The 16,154-nt window shown below is 39.6% G+C and overlaps 1 protein-coding gene and 2 long non-coding RNA genes across 3 annotated transcripts in view; all 3 read left to right on the forward strand.

Moving 5' to 3' along the window:
- Nucleotides 1-3,270, forward strand: part of CRH (corticotropin releasing hormone) — a 435,535-nt gene extending 432,265 nt beyond the window's left edge. Inside the window, exon 3 of the transcript XR_014236764.1 lies at nt 2,912-3,270. The gene's annotated coding sequence lies outside the window, so the exon portion shown is untranslated. The remainder of the gene's footprint in view (nt 1-2,911) is intronic.
- Nucleotides 1-12,884, forward strand: part of LOC309615364 — a 226,510-nt gene extending 213,626 nt beyond the window's left edge. Inside the window, exon 4 of the long non-coding RNA XR_014236769.1 lies at nt 11,733-12,884. This is a non-coding gene — a long non-coding RNA (uncharacterized lncRNA). The remainder of the gene's footprint in view (nt 1-11,732) is intronic.
- LOC309615376 overlaps nt 1-16,154 on the forward strand; it is a 515,886-nt gene that overhangs the window by 464,700 nt on the left and 35,032 nt on the right. The gene's annotated exons all lie outside the window — the stretch shown is intronic.

Genomic DNA, 16,154 nt, shown 5'->3' on the forward strand with positions numbered 1-16,154 from the left:
TTTAGTGTTTAATAAAATCAGCATGGATGTTTGCATAGCATTATGCCTTAAAGAACAATTTATTTGGCTTCTGTTTTCATGGAGTAAAGGTTATGTTGAGTTGAAAATATATGTTGTCTCAATGGAAAATATACTTAAGCAGGGCTGATGCTTGTTTCAGTCTTTCTACTCCCTGGAACTTGAATAACAGCCTTTCCAGATATGAAAAAGCCAAGTGAATCTGTACAATAATCTATGCATAACTATCAAAGGAAACGTATTTCTGGAATATGCTAGTCCCTCTTTGCATTGAGGTTAACTCTGTAAAGGAAAGTAACTATCGGGACAGCAGCCCGGAGCCTCTGGGTTCAGAGCCAGCAGTGATCAGCTTTGATGTGCTCACACGGAACCTGTATTGGAAGAGTGTCCCTTCGAAATTCATGTCTTTCCCAGAATCTCAGAATATGACCTTATCTGGAAAAAGCATCTTTACAGATACAATTAGTTAAGATGAGATCATATTGGAGTAGGGTGTGCTCTGAATCCAATCTAACTGATGTCCTAATAAGAAGAGGAGAACAGACAGGCATACAGAGGGAAGACAATATGAAGACACAGAGACACACAGGACAGAGCCATGGGATGACAGAGGTAGAGACTGGAGTGATGCATCTACAAGCCAAGGAATGCCGAGGATTGCGGGCAATACTGGCAGCTGGGCACGGACCACATTCTCCCGCAGAGCCCTGGAGAGAATGTGGCTCTGCCAACATCTTTTTTTTTTTTTTTTTTTTTTTTTTTTTGGCTGCATTGGGTCTTGGTTGCTGCGCGCGGGCTTTCTCTAGTTGCGGCGAGCGGGGGCTACTCTTCGTTGAGGTGCATGGGCTTCTCATTGCGGTAGCTTCTCTTGTTGTGGAGCACGGGCTCTAGGCGCGTGGGCTTCAGTAGATGTAGGAGGCAGGCTCAGTAATTGTGGCTTGTGGGCTCTAGAACGCAGGCTCAGTAGTTGTGGCACACGGGCTTAGTTGCTCCGTGGCATGTGGGATCTTCCCGGACCAGGGCTCGAACCCATGTCCCCTGCATTGGCAGGCAGATCCTTAACCACTGTGCCACCAGGGAAGCCTTCTGCCAACATCTTAATCTTAGACTTCCAGCTTCCAGAACTGTGAGAGAATAAATTTCTTTTGTCCTAAATCACCCTTTATGATACTTTGTTACAGCAGCCCTAGGAAACATATAAAATCTGAGGTGCCTGTGGAGAATGAATTTATCATGGGATTCGTGAAAAATGCAGATTTGGGGTGCCTCAAGGGTTTCATAGCTTTCTGATGAGGCTTCACGGAACATCAGATATGGCCTCCTGACTTAGCTCCCTTTGACTGGTCTTGCCCTACTACAGTCTGTTTTCCCCTTGGCCACCAGGGTGATCTTCCCAAAGCCTACATCTCATCCCTTCATGCCTCTGCATAAAACACAACAGTTGTTTTCCCCATTGCCTTCAGGATAAATCCCCAGTTTCCCAGAGTGGGCTCTTCCTGATCTGTCCCCAGCTTATCTCACCTGGTGCCAACCCTCCCCCTATAACTTCTTCTCCAGCCACCCTACCTGTTCAGAGACTCCTGCTCTTTCTCCCGTCTGGCCTTTGTGCCTTTATTGCCTCTGCCTCACCCAGCATTGCTCTTCCCTCTGCGTTGCCCTTGCTTGCTTATTTATGTAGCAAGGAATTTTACTCTTCACTACTCAGGTGCAAGAAGTGTCACATTCCATTATTACTAAAGTCAAAACTACATGTGCTCCTCATTCGCATCCTCCTGAATCAGAAAACTTCAGTCTCTGAGCTTCCTCCGTGTCCCACCCTCCCGTGAAGTCAGCCGAGATGTCTGAATTCGTGCAATACCAGAAAACTGGTTCTCTAGCCGTGTGATGCTGCAGTTGACCGGTTGGGTGCTGGTTGTCTGGTGAGTTCAGGGACCACCCCTCACCCCAGCAGTCCTCTCCACTGGTGGCAGGAGGACACAGAGCCCTCCTAGCCACTCAAAGCCTCAGCATGGATTGGCCAGTCTGGATTGACTCCCCACTAAGGCAGAGTTCACCCCACCTTATACACCCCACCATGGAGAGCAGCCCTCAAAGTCCTTACTTTTATTTACATCTAGGGAGACCTCTACTCCCCGTCTCCCCCATGCGCGTGCACGTGTGCACGTGCACACACACTCACACACACACACAGAGCTAAGCGTTCCTGTCTTTCCCACTTAAGTCTCTTTCCTCTGCCCTGAGTCAAACCAGAATATTCTTCCTCAGTCCACTAGAAGCAGATAAGGTGTGTGCCAACCAGTTGGGTACTGGTTCGCTGGCAAACTCAGGGCCACCCTTACAACCACATAGGATAGGATGGGTAAAAGGTAACTGGGCTTTACAAGCACAATGCAGGGCTCTCCATCTAGGTAGAAATAGAATAAGATCTTGATTTGCATTGCTCCACACTCAAAACAAAAGCAATATAAAAACCAAAATGCCAGTTAATTTTTAAAAAACACTCCACCTATTACACAGTTTTTCCTTTCCACTGAGAGGAGAGGGAGAGTGCCATGTTCACCATGACATTGTACTTGCTCTGTAGTAGGTGTTTTAACCATTACGCAGTACTGCTAGATAGTAGACTATCTTTAGAAAATGGGCATGCTTACTAATAATAGCCTAGAGTAGGGGTAAAAAGCTTAGAATTCGACAAATCTGGATTTGAACACATGCCTTACTATTTATAAGCTTGTGACTTTGATGTACCTAGAATATTTGACAACCTGAGTAAACCGTTATTTTTAACATCCTCTCTGCTGTACAACAAAGCTTTTTCAGTAATATTTATGTCATAATTGGTAAATGGTCATTATTTTCTTGATTAATTCTTTAGTTTTAAAGCAATTAACAGTTTTTTAATAGTACATTTCGAAGCTAACGATATCCAAATTCAGCCAAATATTTAATAAGTGAACAGATTATACCTCAGAGTTGGCAGTTGTTTTATTACTTTAAATTTTAAAGAAAAACAAAAACTGCAAACTGTTTGCATAGAATGACAGCATTAAAGTGACTCAAGTTCTGTTCTTTGTATTTACAATCATGTGCTATCATTGTTTATTTTAAATTTAGTATTTAAACACAGGAATAGGTAGTTCCACAGGGGTTCAAGATATGAACTGCACTCAAAGCAAGCTCAAACAATTTCAACCCATCACTAACTTCTCTAAATAGATGGAGGAAGACTCTATAACTCTTGTTCTCAGATCACTTCCATGTAGAATCCAGTGTTTATTAAAGGAAAAGTAAGTATTAAAGTGTGCTAGTTTTAAAAAAAGAAGTGCTAGTTTTGAGGCATATACTCTATTATTAAAATTCCATAATACCCACAACAATTGCTTAAAATGTGGCCAGCAAAAGATTTTTTTCTAAGGAATATTTTATCCGTGACATTATCTAGAATTGCTGGTATATAATGATTTAAACACACGCATGCATGTGCGCACATGCATGCAGACACACGCACACACACACACACACACACACACACACACACACACACACACGTTCATAGGAAAGTATTCATAATAGCCAAAAAGTGGAAGCAACCCAAGAGTACATTGATGGATGAAAAGATAAACAAAATGCGCTATATACATACAATGGGATATCATTCAGCCTTTTAAAAAAGGAGGAAATTCTGACATATACTACAACATGGATAAACCTTGAACACATTCTGCTACGTGAAATAAGCCAGTCATAAAAGGACCGTGTGATTCCACTTGTATGTGGTACTTAGAGTTGTCAAAGCTATTGAGACAAAAAGTAGACGGGTGGTTACCGGGGACTGAAAGGAGGGGGGAATGAGGAGTTATTGTTTAATTCGTTCAGATTTTCAGTTTTGCAAGATGAAAAGAGTTCTGGGATTGGATGCTGCTGATGGTGGCACAATAATATAAATGTACTTAGTGCCACTGAGCTGTACACTTAAAAATAGTTAAGATGGTAAATTTATGTTACGTACATTTTACCACAAATTTTTTAAATGCTAAAAAAAAAGAGAGCCTGACTTTTTAGTCAGTTGTATTATTTTATATTTAAATCTCAGCAGCCAGTGCACCTCCTCATTGCCTGAACTCAGGGCAGACCACATCCACATCCACTTCTTGATGTTCTCCTGGACTTTTAGCAAGTTTCTTAACTTCTTTGAGTTTTAGTTTCCTTGTCTGCAAGGTGGAGATAATTTCTTCAAGGAGTTGTTGAGAGAATTAAATAACTGCCCTTGGCTCATAGTAAATGCTTAATAGTGCTAGTGCTATATTCGTATTTAAATGATTTTTAGATGCCAGGGAAGTGATAGAAATAATGTTGGCAGAACTAGAAGCTGACAGCATGATAAATGGGTCCTTTTTTTTTTTTTTTTTTTTAAATGGGTCCTTTTTTAAGGAGGGAGGGTAACAAAGTGCAGTGTGCAGTTTTGACCTACTGTTTCACTTTGCTGAATATGAGTTCCTCTAAGGGTCCAGGCCCATCCCACTGCCTCTACTGACCACCCAAACCCAAGCAAGCATCCCGCCCATCTTTGAAATCAACAGGAGTCAGCCTCACAGATTTAAGGTGTTCCTTTCAGCACCAGAAGGGTATAATGGGGTGCCAGGCCCAGCAACATTTTCAGCATCTTCTTGATCTGCTCAAGGTCTTTTGGCAAAGGTTGGGAAACTGGAAGTGCACATAGAGTGGTATCAACAATGTTTAGCTGTCCTGAGAGCTTCCTCTCTTGTAAAGTTAATTTATAATGATAATTTTTAGAATACTCTTCTGCATGGAGTTTATTAATTCTCAGAGAGGCAGCTTCTGCTTCTGCAGCATGCAGGAAGCTGTACTTGTTCCTGCAGAAACAGGATCTCATTGACCACATCTGACATGACAACACAGGGAGGAAACCCAGTGTCTTTGGTAAGTGTATGAGACCAGCTGCTGCTACAAGAGTTAAAAAAAAAAAAAAAAGATAGTAGGAAAGAATACAGAAGCCACTATAATTTAAAGAGCACATGCCATACAAAATAATGACTGCAGTGTCCTCAGTTCTAAAATTAAGGACTAGAAACTGTTTTTTTTTTAAAAAGGAAAAAAGAAAGAGCAGCAGAAGGCCCAAAATGGAGTCATTTGCCCCCAAGGATACCAAACTGAGACTTAATTGCAGTTTGAATCCCTCCCAGAAATGACAGTCAATCTGAAATTTCCTGGTCAACACTGCTGGGGTAATCTGCAGGATAAAGACCCCTGCTGTTCCTTTCCTCCCAAAGAAGGAGGCCAGGCCTGAAACAACCCTTTCTTTTCTTTTGCTAATACCTTCTTGCCCCACCCTCCTTCTGCCCATAAAAATCTTCCATTTTGTACAACCTCTCTGAGCGTCTCTCGACAGACTTGCCTCGATTTAGTGCACTTCCACTTCGCAGATACTGCATTTTTTTTTTACAAACTGAAGGTTTGTGGCAACCCTGCGTTGAGCAAGTCTGTCGGTGCAATTTTTCCAACAGCATCTCCTCACTTCTTGTCTCTGTGTCACATTTTGGTAATTCTCAAATTATTTCCAACTTTTTCATTATTACTGTATTTGTTATGGTGATCAGTGATCTTTAATGTTACTTTTGCAAAAGGATTGCAATTCACTGAATGCTCAGATGATGTTTAGCATTTTTTAGCAATAAAGTATTTTTTAATTAAGGTATGGACATTGTTTTTTAGATATAATGCTATTGTATACTTAATAGACTACAGTAAAGTATAAAAAACTTTTATATGCCCTGGGAAACAAAAATTCATGATTTGCTGTATTGCGATATTCGCTTTGTTGTGGTGGTCTGGAACCAAACACGAAATACCTTCTGAGGTACGCCTGTATTTGCTATATGGGGTGCTGCCTGATTCATGAATCACTGAATAAGGCCAATTAGATCTTCAGACTTTCTCGGTTCAATTCTGTTTTTTAACAAAACTTATATCCTCTTTATTCAGGATTTTTAAAAATTAATTATGGAAAACAATTTTTCCCCATCCCTGCATAATGGGCAAGCTATTTTGTACATAAGTTTTATCATCAGTGACAACTACTGATGGGGATTCTGAGAACCAACAGCAGTCATGTCACCAGAATTTAGTAGGAACGTTATTTTTTTCTAAAGAGTGAATTAAAAAAAACAAGACAAAAAACTGAGCCTTGTTTTTCAAAAGGAAGTAAAGACAAGTGATGTAAAGACAAGTGATATAAAGAAAATTATCTTCAGAGTCTTATTTGACACGCTATAAACAAGTATCCATAGTGAATCTAGGCAGCCGTTTTTGAATTGAAGGACATTTTAAAAAGGCTGCCATTTGGATGACAAAATGAGTTTCAGCACAGCACGACCACCACCACACATCTTTTTCCCCTGGATCCTGGTCTGGGTGTAGAAGGAGATGTTCCGAAGTATAACTCAAGTTTATAGAAGAGACAGAAATCACATAACCTTAATTAGGCACAGGATTCTTAGTAACAAGAGGAACAAAAGGAAGGAAGGGGAAAAGGAAGTAGAAAGAAAGGAAGAGACAAAAAGAGAGGGGGAATGAGAGAGGGAGGGAGGAAGGGAGAACGGGAAAAAGAGAGAGAGAGAGCAGGAGGGGAAGGGAGGGAGGAAGAACGGGAAAAAGAGAGAGAGCAGGAGGGGAAGGGAGGGAGGGAGGGAGAAAGGGAGAGGAGAGGAGGAAGATAGGTTGGAATGTACACTTCTCCAGGTGGTTTGTAGCGCGTGAGAGTGAGCGGCACCGTGTTCCCGATGGTGGCAGGGGCCCCGCCACGCTCTCTTCCACACCTGGGTCTGGTGCCCCAGCTGGAGAAAGCAGACACAGCCCAGGCCAGATGCCAGACTCGGGAGGCAAGGATGTTAACAGAGCTGAGAGAGGGCACAGGTAAGGGCCCAGGACAGACGGTACCTGGGGCCACATGGAAGGCCCGCAGGAGGCACAGACCGTGGCACGGAGGCCTGCGCCCCAGATGCGGCTGGAGACCCGTCCCAAATCCCTGCCGCCCTGAGGACGCTGTGTGGTGAGACATCACCTCTGGAAGCCAGAGGGCTGAGCGGCCTGTTCCCGGTGTATCTGCCTTGCCATCAGGGAAGCCGTCTTGTTGTGAATTCTTCTGTCCTCTCACACGGTAGGGCTTTGGAACTGAGGTTGCTCTTGAAAGTGTCAGGTAAATGTTTTAAAACTAAAATAAAGCCACTTGACAAAGGAGGCTTTGCTGAAGTAATAGAGATTTTAGGAAGGAGTGCATTAGGGGGTTCTTGACTACTTGGGAAGCAGATTGTCACCAAGGAATAGGTGACTCATTAGCAAAGACAGAGACACTGTTGCCTACTTCAAGGGGCGCGTCTGCCAACAAACGTCAAACTCACAAAAACCCCGTTGGTGAATGCCTTCTCCTGCAGCTCCACATAAGGGAGATGCCATAAAGAACAACCAAGTAAGCCCTCCCTTCCTCCTGACAAAACAGGACTTTATTCTACTGATAATCAATTTAGACACGTGAAAAGGAAAATACTCCACAGAGGACAGTGAATTGAATGATACTTCAGCAGATGAATTCTCAATCCAGCAATTTTGACATAACCAAGATAAATAAACTGAAGTTCTATTGAACAAGGAAGGATATTGATACAACCTAAACTCACTTGTTCTACAGAAAATATCAAATTCTCCCTTTTCTGGAGGGTCTTGGAGCCTCTCACCAAGAGAACATGGGCCCAAAGCCATGTGTTCAGGTATCCTCTGAGCAGTATAAATTCAGCTCCATTGTCAGAGTAATCAAACCTGCTGAATGGGACAGGTTTGCCCCAAATTGGTTTGCCTCAATTCAAGGCCATGTTTCTCTTTATCGTTAGAAAAAATGGTTTTAAGTAGAATGTCATGCAAGGACTAGAGTGGCTGGGCTCTTAGAGCAAGATCCCCTCCAGGGACCGGAGTGCACCACGAGTTCCTGGGACCTGCTGCTCCCTTCATATCTGGCATTAACCAGCTTATCGTCCTTGTCTAGACAAGTGCTATGGGCTGCATAACCACTGACTTGCTACATAAAGCCTCTATTCATCCAGAATGAAAATGTGTCAACAAGTAGCCTTTAAAGTCCAAGAGGGGCCTTTGTGCAGAGAAAGGACTATTTACAGCTACTTTAATTTTAAATTAATATTTAGTTATTAACATTACAAAATTTAAAACCTAATTTCCTTACATTTTAAGTGCAATTTACAAGTCATATTCTTCTATTTATAATTCTGATAAAATATGAATCATTTTTACTCATTCTTTTATTAATATTTGATTAAAGCAAACGAAACAAGCGAAATTCTTTTTAATAATCATTCCCATTTACAAATTCCCCAAGTTATTTCGTCACTTCCTTAAATATTTCAACTACATTTGCAAATTTCACATATTTACTGTTCTCTTTTAAGATATTAAAGTAAACTAAATAATCGTTACAAGCAAAACAATTCATGAGCTAATTTAATGCTAATTTAGTGAATCTCAAATTATCCTAAAAATTTAAGAACTATTCATAAGATTAGCCAAATTATTATGCCTATTAATTTAAAATTATAAGTCTGAAATCAATAATGCAGGTAAAGCTGAAAGCACATGGGTGATGTGTCAGATTCCTTAAGCATTACACTTTAAACAACAAATATAGATTACCCCAATTATTACTTATTCCTGTACTTTACACAAAAGTATTATTTGTGGTTTGGTTAAATTTATTATATTTAAATTTAATTCTAAAACTCCATGTGGTTGGAAGGACACTTAGCTGGACAGAAGTGAAGTTGTAACATCCTGGGCAAGTTGAGGTGACTATGCTGACCATTAGACCCTGAGACGGCTACCTATCAGGTGAGATTCCAGGCAGGACACAGCCCTGAGGATACATGCTTGCAGACAGAAGCTATGTAAGACAGGATTCTAATACCTGTTCCCTGGCTTTGTTTTACCTTTCTTCTTTCAGCTTTATTATTTTTAATTTGTATTTGTATTATTTTTTATTTATTATACGTTGACTTTGGTAGATGGAATTCTACAAACCACCTGCCACCCTCCCCTTGTTAACCCTAGCTGAATTAAACTAATCCTTTTATTGCATGATTGAATCTGCATTCTTTTTAGATCTTTCTCAGACAACAGCTTTCCAGCCCTCTTAATGTCATCTTAATGTCATGGATCATGAATTCTCTCAGTCCTCTGTCTGGCTCTGTGGATACAAATCTAAAAGTCATAAAACTGCAAAATGTTATACTAATCACTTGTATATTCTAATCTCTGAACACCTGCAGGCGGATTGTTAGAGAGGCTAAGAGAGTTGTCCTGCACCATTTACTAGCTATATGAACTTGGGGTGTGTCACATAATGGACTGATGACCCAAATGCCACTCTTAGTCTTCCCCCTTGTCTTTTTCAACTACAGGGACTCCAGAGCTAAGATATTTCTTTCAAACTCTTTTGAAGATGACAGTGGTCATGAAAACAGTTCTTGTCAATGAAGAGAAAGTGGAATTTACAAGGAAGATATTCTGGGGGAAGGTTTTCGTTGTCCTGTTGTTGTTTAACAGCAACATTACTAACAGGAATGGCACTTTTTTTTTTTAACCAAGGATGAACCCATACTGACACATCATGATCACCCAAAGATCACAGTTTACCTTAAGGTTTATTCTTGGTGTTGCACATTCTATAAGTTTGGACAAATGTACTATGACATATATCCATCATTATGATATCATACAGACCAGTTTCACTGCCTTAAAAATCCTCTGTGCTCTGCCTATTTGTCTCTCCACTTTCATCCACCCCAACCCTGGAAACCACCGATCTTTTTACTGTTTTCATAGTTTTTCATTTTCTGGAATGTCTTATAGTTACAGTCATACAGTATGCAGCCTTTTCAGATTGGCTTCTTTCACTAGGGATATGCCCTTAAGATTCCTCCTCCATGTCTTTTCATGGCTTGATGACTCATTTCTTTTTAGCACTAAATAATATTCCATTGCGTGGATGTACCAAAGTTGATTTATCCATTAACCTACTGAAGGACATTTTGGTTCCAAGTTTTTTGTTTGTTTTTTAATTAATTTATTTTATTTATTTATTTTTGGCTGCATTGGGTCTTCATTGCTGCACACGGGCTTTCTCTAGTTGCGGTGAGCGGGGGCTACTCTTCGTTGCGGTGTGCAAGCTTGTCATTGCGGTGGCTTCTCTTGTTGCCGAGCACGGGCTCTAGGCGTGCAGGCTTCAGCAGTTGTGGCCCGCGGGCTCTAGAGCGCAAGCTCAGTAGTTGTGATGCACAGGCTTAGTTGCTCCGCGGCATGTGGGATCTTCCCGGACCAGGGCTTGAACCCGTGCCCCCTGCATTTGCAGATGGATTCTCAACCACTGCGCCACCAGGGAAGGCCCTGGTTCCAAGTTTTGGCAATTATGAATAAAGCTGCTAAAAATATCCATGTGCAGGTTTTTGTGTGGTATAAGTTTTCTTTTTTTTTTTTTAAATGGCATCTCATTTTATTTATTTATTTTTAATTGGAGTATAATTGCTTTACAATGTTGTGTTAGTTTCTGCTGTATAACAAAGTGAATCAGCTATACATATACATATATCCCCTCCCTCTTGAGCCTCCCTCCCACCCCACCCCCAATCCCACCCCTCTAGGTCATCACAGAGCACTGAGCTCGTCTCCCTGTGCTATACAGCAGCTTCCCACTAGCTACCTATTTTACACATGGTAGTGTATATATGTCAATGCTACTCTCTCAATTAGTCCCACCCTCTCCTTACCACCCTGTGTCCACAAGTCCATTCTCTATGTCTGCGTCTCTATTCCTGCCCTGCAAATAGGTTCATCAGTACCATTTTTCTAGATTCCACATATATGTGTTAATATACTATATTTGTTTTTCTCTTTCTGACTTACTTCACTCTGTATGACAGACTCTAGGTCCATCCACATCACTACAAATGACCCAATTGTGTTCCTTTTTATGGCTGAGTAATATTCCATTGTATATATGTACCACAACTTCTTTATCCATTCATCTCTTGATGGACATTTAGGTTGCTTCCATGTCCTGGCTATTGTAAATAGTGCTGCAGTGAACATTGTGGTACATGACTCTTTTTGAATTATGGTTTTCTCAGGGTATATGCCCAGTACTGGGATTGCTGGGTCATATGGTTTTTTAAGGGACCTCCATACTGTATCAATTTACATTCCCACCAACAGTGCAAGAGGGTTCCCTTTTCTCCACACCCTCTCCAGCATTTGTTTGTAGATTTTTTGATGATGGCCATTCTGACCAGTGTGAGATGATACCTCATTGTGGTTTTAATTTGCATTTCTCTAATGATTAGTGACGTTGAGCATCCTTTCATGTGTTTATTGGCCATCCGTATGTCTTCTTTGGAGAAATGTCTGTTTAGGTCTTCACCCATTTTTTGATTGGGTTGTTTGTTTTTCTGTTATTGAGCTGCATGAGCTGCTTGTATATTTTGGAGATTAATCCTTTGTCAGTTGCTTCGTTTGCAAATATTTTCTCCCATTCTGAGGGTTGTCTTTTCATCTTGTTTATGGTTTCCTTTGCTGTGCAAAAGCTTTTAAGTGTAATTAGGTCTGATTTATTTATTTTTGTTTTTATTTCATTACTCTAGGAGCTGGGTCAAAAAGGATCTTGCTGTGATTTATGTCCAAGAATGTTCTGCCTATGTTTTCAGTTCCTTTGGGTAAATACCAAAGAGCACCAGTGCTATATCATATGATAAGAATATGTTTAGTTTTATAAGAAACTGCCAGACTGTCTTCCAAAGTGGCTATACCCACGAGTGATGGGTATAGCATTCCCATGAGTGATGTATGAGAGTTCCTGTTGTTCCACATCCTCACCAGCATTTGATCTTGTCAGTGTTCTAGATTTTGACCATTGTAATAGTTGTGTAGTGATATATCATTGTTGTTTTAATTTGCATTTCCCTGATGACCTGCAATGTGAGGCATCTTTTCATATGTTTATTTGCCATCCTTATATCTTCTTTGATAAGGTGTCTGTTAAGGTCTTTGGTCCATTTTTCAATTGGGTTATTTGTTTTCTTATTGTTGAGTTTTAAGAGTTATTTTTATATTTTGGATAATAGTCCTTTATCAGATGTGTCCTTTGCAAATATTTTCTCCCATTCTGTGGCTTGGCTTCTCATTCTCTTAACATCATCTTTCACAGAGCAGGAGTTTTCAGTGTTAATGAAGTCTAGCTTATCAATTATTTCTTTCATGGATTGTGCCTTTGGTATTCTTTCTTTTTTAAAAAAATATTTATTTATTTATTTATTTGGCTATGCTGGGTCTTAGTTGTGGCTCGTGGGATCTTCTTTGCCACGTACAGGATCTTTAGTTGCAGCATGTGGGATCTTTCAGTTGCAGCATGCTGGATCTAGTTCCCTGACCAGGGATTGAACCTGGGCCCCCTGCATTGGGAGTGTGGAGTCTTAACCACTGCACCACCAGGGAAGTCCCTGGTATTCCTTCTAAGAAAAGCATCACTATACGCCAAATTATCTAGGTTTTCTCCTCTATGTTATCTTCTGGAGTTTTATAGTTTTGCATTTTACAGTTAGGTCTATGATCCATTTGAGTTAATTTTTAGGAAAGTTATAAAGTCTGTGTTTAGATTCTTTTTTTTTTTTTTTTTTTTTGCATGTGGGTGTCTACTTCCACATTTTTTAAAAGATTTAAAATTATATAAAATAATATTTAGAACTATATTATTGAATGTATAAAATATATAGGTGTAATATGTAAAGTAATAACAATAGCACAAAAGTGGGGAAGAAGGGCTAGAGTTAAATAGGAGTAACATTTCTATATCTCACTGGAATAGTGAGTGTCAATCTGTAATAGATTCTGATAAGATGCATATGATAAGCCCTAGAGCAACCACTAAGAAAATAACCCAAAAAATCATGAAAAAAATAATTAAAGGAATTAAAATATTATACTAGAAAATATTCACTTAATGCAAAAGAAAGCAGTAAAGGAAAAATAGAGGAGCAGAAGAGGCTTGAGGCATATAGAAAACAAAAAGTGAAATGGCAGACATAAATTCAGCCATATCAGTGATAACATTAAATGTGACTGGATTAAGTAATCCAACCCAAAGTCAGAGATTATGAAACTGGATTTAAAAAACCAGATCCAACTTTTTGCTGCCTACAGCACACTTTAGATTCAAAGATACAAATAGATTGAAAGTGAAAGAGTAGAAAAAGATATATCAATGGGTCAAAGAAAACTCAGCAGGGAAATAAGAAAATGCACTGAGATGAATGAAAATGAAGATACAACATACCATAACTTAAGGGATGCAGCTAATCAGTGCTTAGAGGGAACTTTACAACTATAAATTCCTATATTCAAAAAGAAGAAAGATCTCAAGTCAATAATCTAACCTTCTACCTTAAGACACTGGATAAAGAACAAACTAAACTCAAAGCAAACAAATGGAATGCAGTAATAAAAATTAGAGCAAAAATTAATGAAATAGAGAATAGAAAAACAGCAGAGAAAGTTCAATGAAACAAAAAGCTGGTTCTTTGAAAATATCTACAAAATTGACAAATCTTTAGCAAGATAGACCAAGAAATAAGTAAAGAGACTCAAATTACTAGAATCAGAAATGAAAAAGAGGACATTACTACTAACCATAGAAAAATAAAATGGATTACAAAGAAATACTGTGAACAATTGAACATCAAATACTGTAAGATGAAATGAAAAACTTTCTAGAAAAACACAAACTACTGGGCTTCCCTGGTGGCGCAGTGGTTGAGAATCTGCCTGCCAATGCAGGGGACACAGGTTCGAGCCCTGGTCTGGGAAGATCCCACATGCCACGGAGCAACTGGGCCCGTGAGCCACAATTACTGAGCCTGCGCGTCTGGAGCCTGTGCTCCGCAACAAGAGAGGCCGCGATGGTGAGAGGCCCGCGCACCACGATGAAGAGTGGTCCCCACTTGCCGCAACTAGAGAAAGCCCTCGCACAGAAACGAAGACTCAGCACAGTCATAAATAAATAAATAAATAAATAAATAAAAGAATGTGAATTTCTAAAAAAAAAAAAAGAAATGCCCTTTAAAAAAAAAAAAAACAAACACAAACTACTAAGATTAACTCAAGAAGTAATAGACAATCTGAACAGGCCTTTAACAAGTAAAAGATTGAATCAAAACTACTCAGAAAGAAGAACCCAGGCCCTGACTTCACTGCTGAATTCTACCAATGAAAAATTAATACCAATTCTTACGAACACTTCCCCAAAATAATTACTCTCTTTTGAACAATTATGTTGTTTTTAATTTTAAATATGATAAATAATGTTATAATAGGCATCCATATGCATAAAAGATGAAAAGACCCTTATCATTTCTGGTGCTTTCCTCAGGATAAATATAAAAATCTGGTGAGGAAATATTTTGCAGTATTAACAATCTTATCTCTGAGTGGGGGAATTATGGGTGACTTTTATTTTTTCTACCATTTTCTATACTGTATTACTTTTATAATCAGAAGAAAATTAAAAGTATAGCCTTTATATTATTTACATTTACATGAACTTGGAAAGAATTAACTAGTTGAATATAATATATATCCAGAAATAAATGATACTACTAAGAAATGTTTAGGTCTTCCACTATTGATGTGAATAAAGAATTTACCTTATTGCAGAGACCATTAAAGCGTATAGAAGCTGCAAATGAGAAAGGAAGCCATGATGACTAAGTTCCTGGTATGACACTAGCACAGTGCTAAGTTTTGTAAGACGTATGAATGTCTGATAAAAGGGCCAATATCTAGCAGGACCTTTTTACTTCAGTAATTTATAATTGAGACATGGAAAGAAGAATAAGAAACAAACAAAAATGTATATAAAATTATTCCAAACGGCACATGGTTAGATTATATATTGCTTGAAGTCTTGGACTATACCTGACCCTTCTTCGTATCTCCCATACACTTAGGAGGTGCTCAATCATATTTGTTGATTTTTTTTAACAAGTGCTCAATAGCATGTAGGCTCAAAATCTTCTGCCAATGTAAGACTGTATTACACTTTTGTGAAAAGAGACTTTAATGTATAATTCATTATAACTATAACATACTTATGTAAATATATCCATGACCATTAATTATTTAATGATCCCCATTGCATGTTAGTCTCTGGTAACAAAATGAGAAATTGCCCCACATTCCAAGGAATATTTTATCAGCATATAAACACTCCTTCTGTAAATGTCTCTCTAGATTTTTGTTCCATTTTCTGATCCTTCCAGAGACAATCAGCAAAGGTATGTGTGGTCCGGAACCCATTTGCAAAAGGTCAATTGACCAGAGAGCATCAGTAGTGCCGCTGACTGGGAGAGGCCATACTAGCTCAGGGTGGGGGGATAGTTGGAACAGCAGTAAGATTTGAAAAATGGTTTAGGCCAACCCAGCTGCTCTGGAGGCAACTCGCAGCCCTAGGACTTAAGAAACATCCCAGAAAAAAGAAGCATTGAGAACTTTTCATTTGGTGGATGGGAGCTATTGATCAAGAGGACTTAGAGATAAATTCTTAGTTTGGCTTTGCTTAGGATCCCCAGGCTAGTGAGTTGTAGAAACATGATAAATATGATGAATTCTAAACCCCTCAGCCTGTCATACAACATCCTTTAACAAACTGGCTTCCAACTCCCTCACCAGTCCTGTCTCCCAGCTCTCACCAACCTCGGTAGTGACACTTCTCACCAAGGGGCAGTCTAGTGTGGTCATAAAGATCATGCTCTGTGGGGCCACACTGCCTGGGCCTCCCGTCCCCTCTCTGTTGCTTCCTAGCTGAAGGACCTTGGGCAAGTTGCTAACCCTCTCTATGCCTCAGTTTCCTCATATGTGTAGTGAGGGGCATGTTAATAATCACTGTATCTTCCTCATAGGATTAACGCGAGTTCAGATTAGATGAATTCGCTAGTTAAGCACCAGTGAGAGTCAGCCGTTATTATTCTCCCTAACCGTTCTTGCACATTGCCACATTTTTTTTACTTGTAGTT

Source organism: Balaenoptera borealis, assembly GCF_965194805.1.
Source record: "Balaenoptera borealis genome assembly, chromosome: 17".
Lineage (NCBI taxonomy): Eukaryota > Metazoa > Chordata > Mammalia > Artiodactyla > Balaenopteridae > Balaenoptera > Balaenoptera borealis.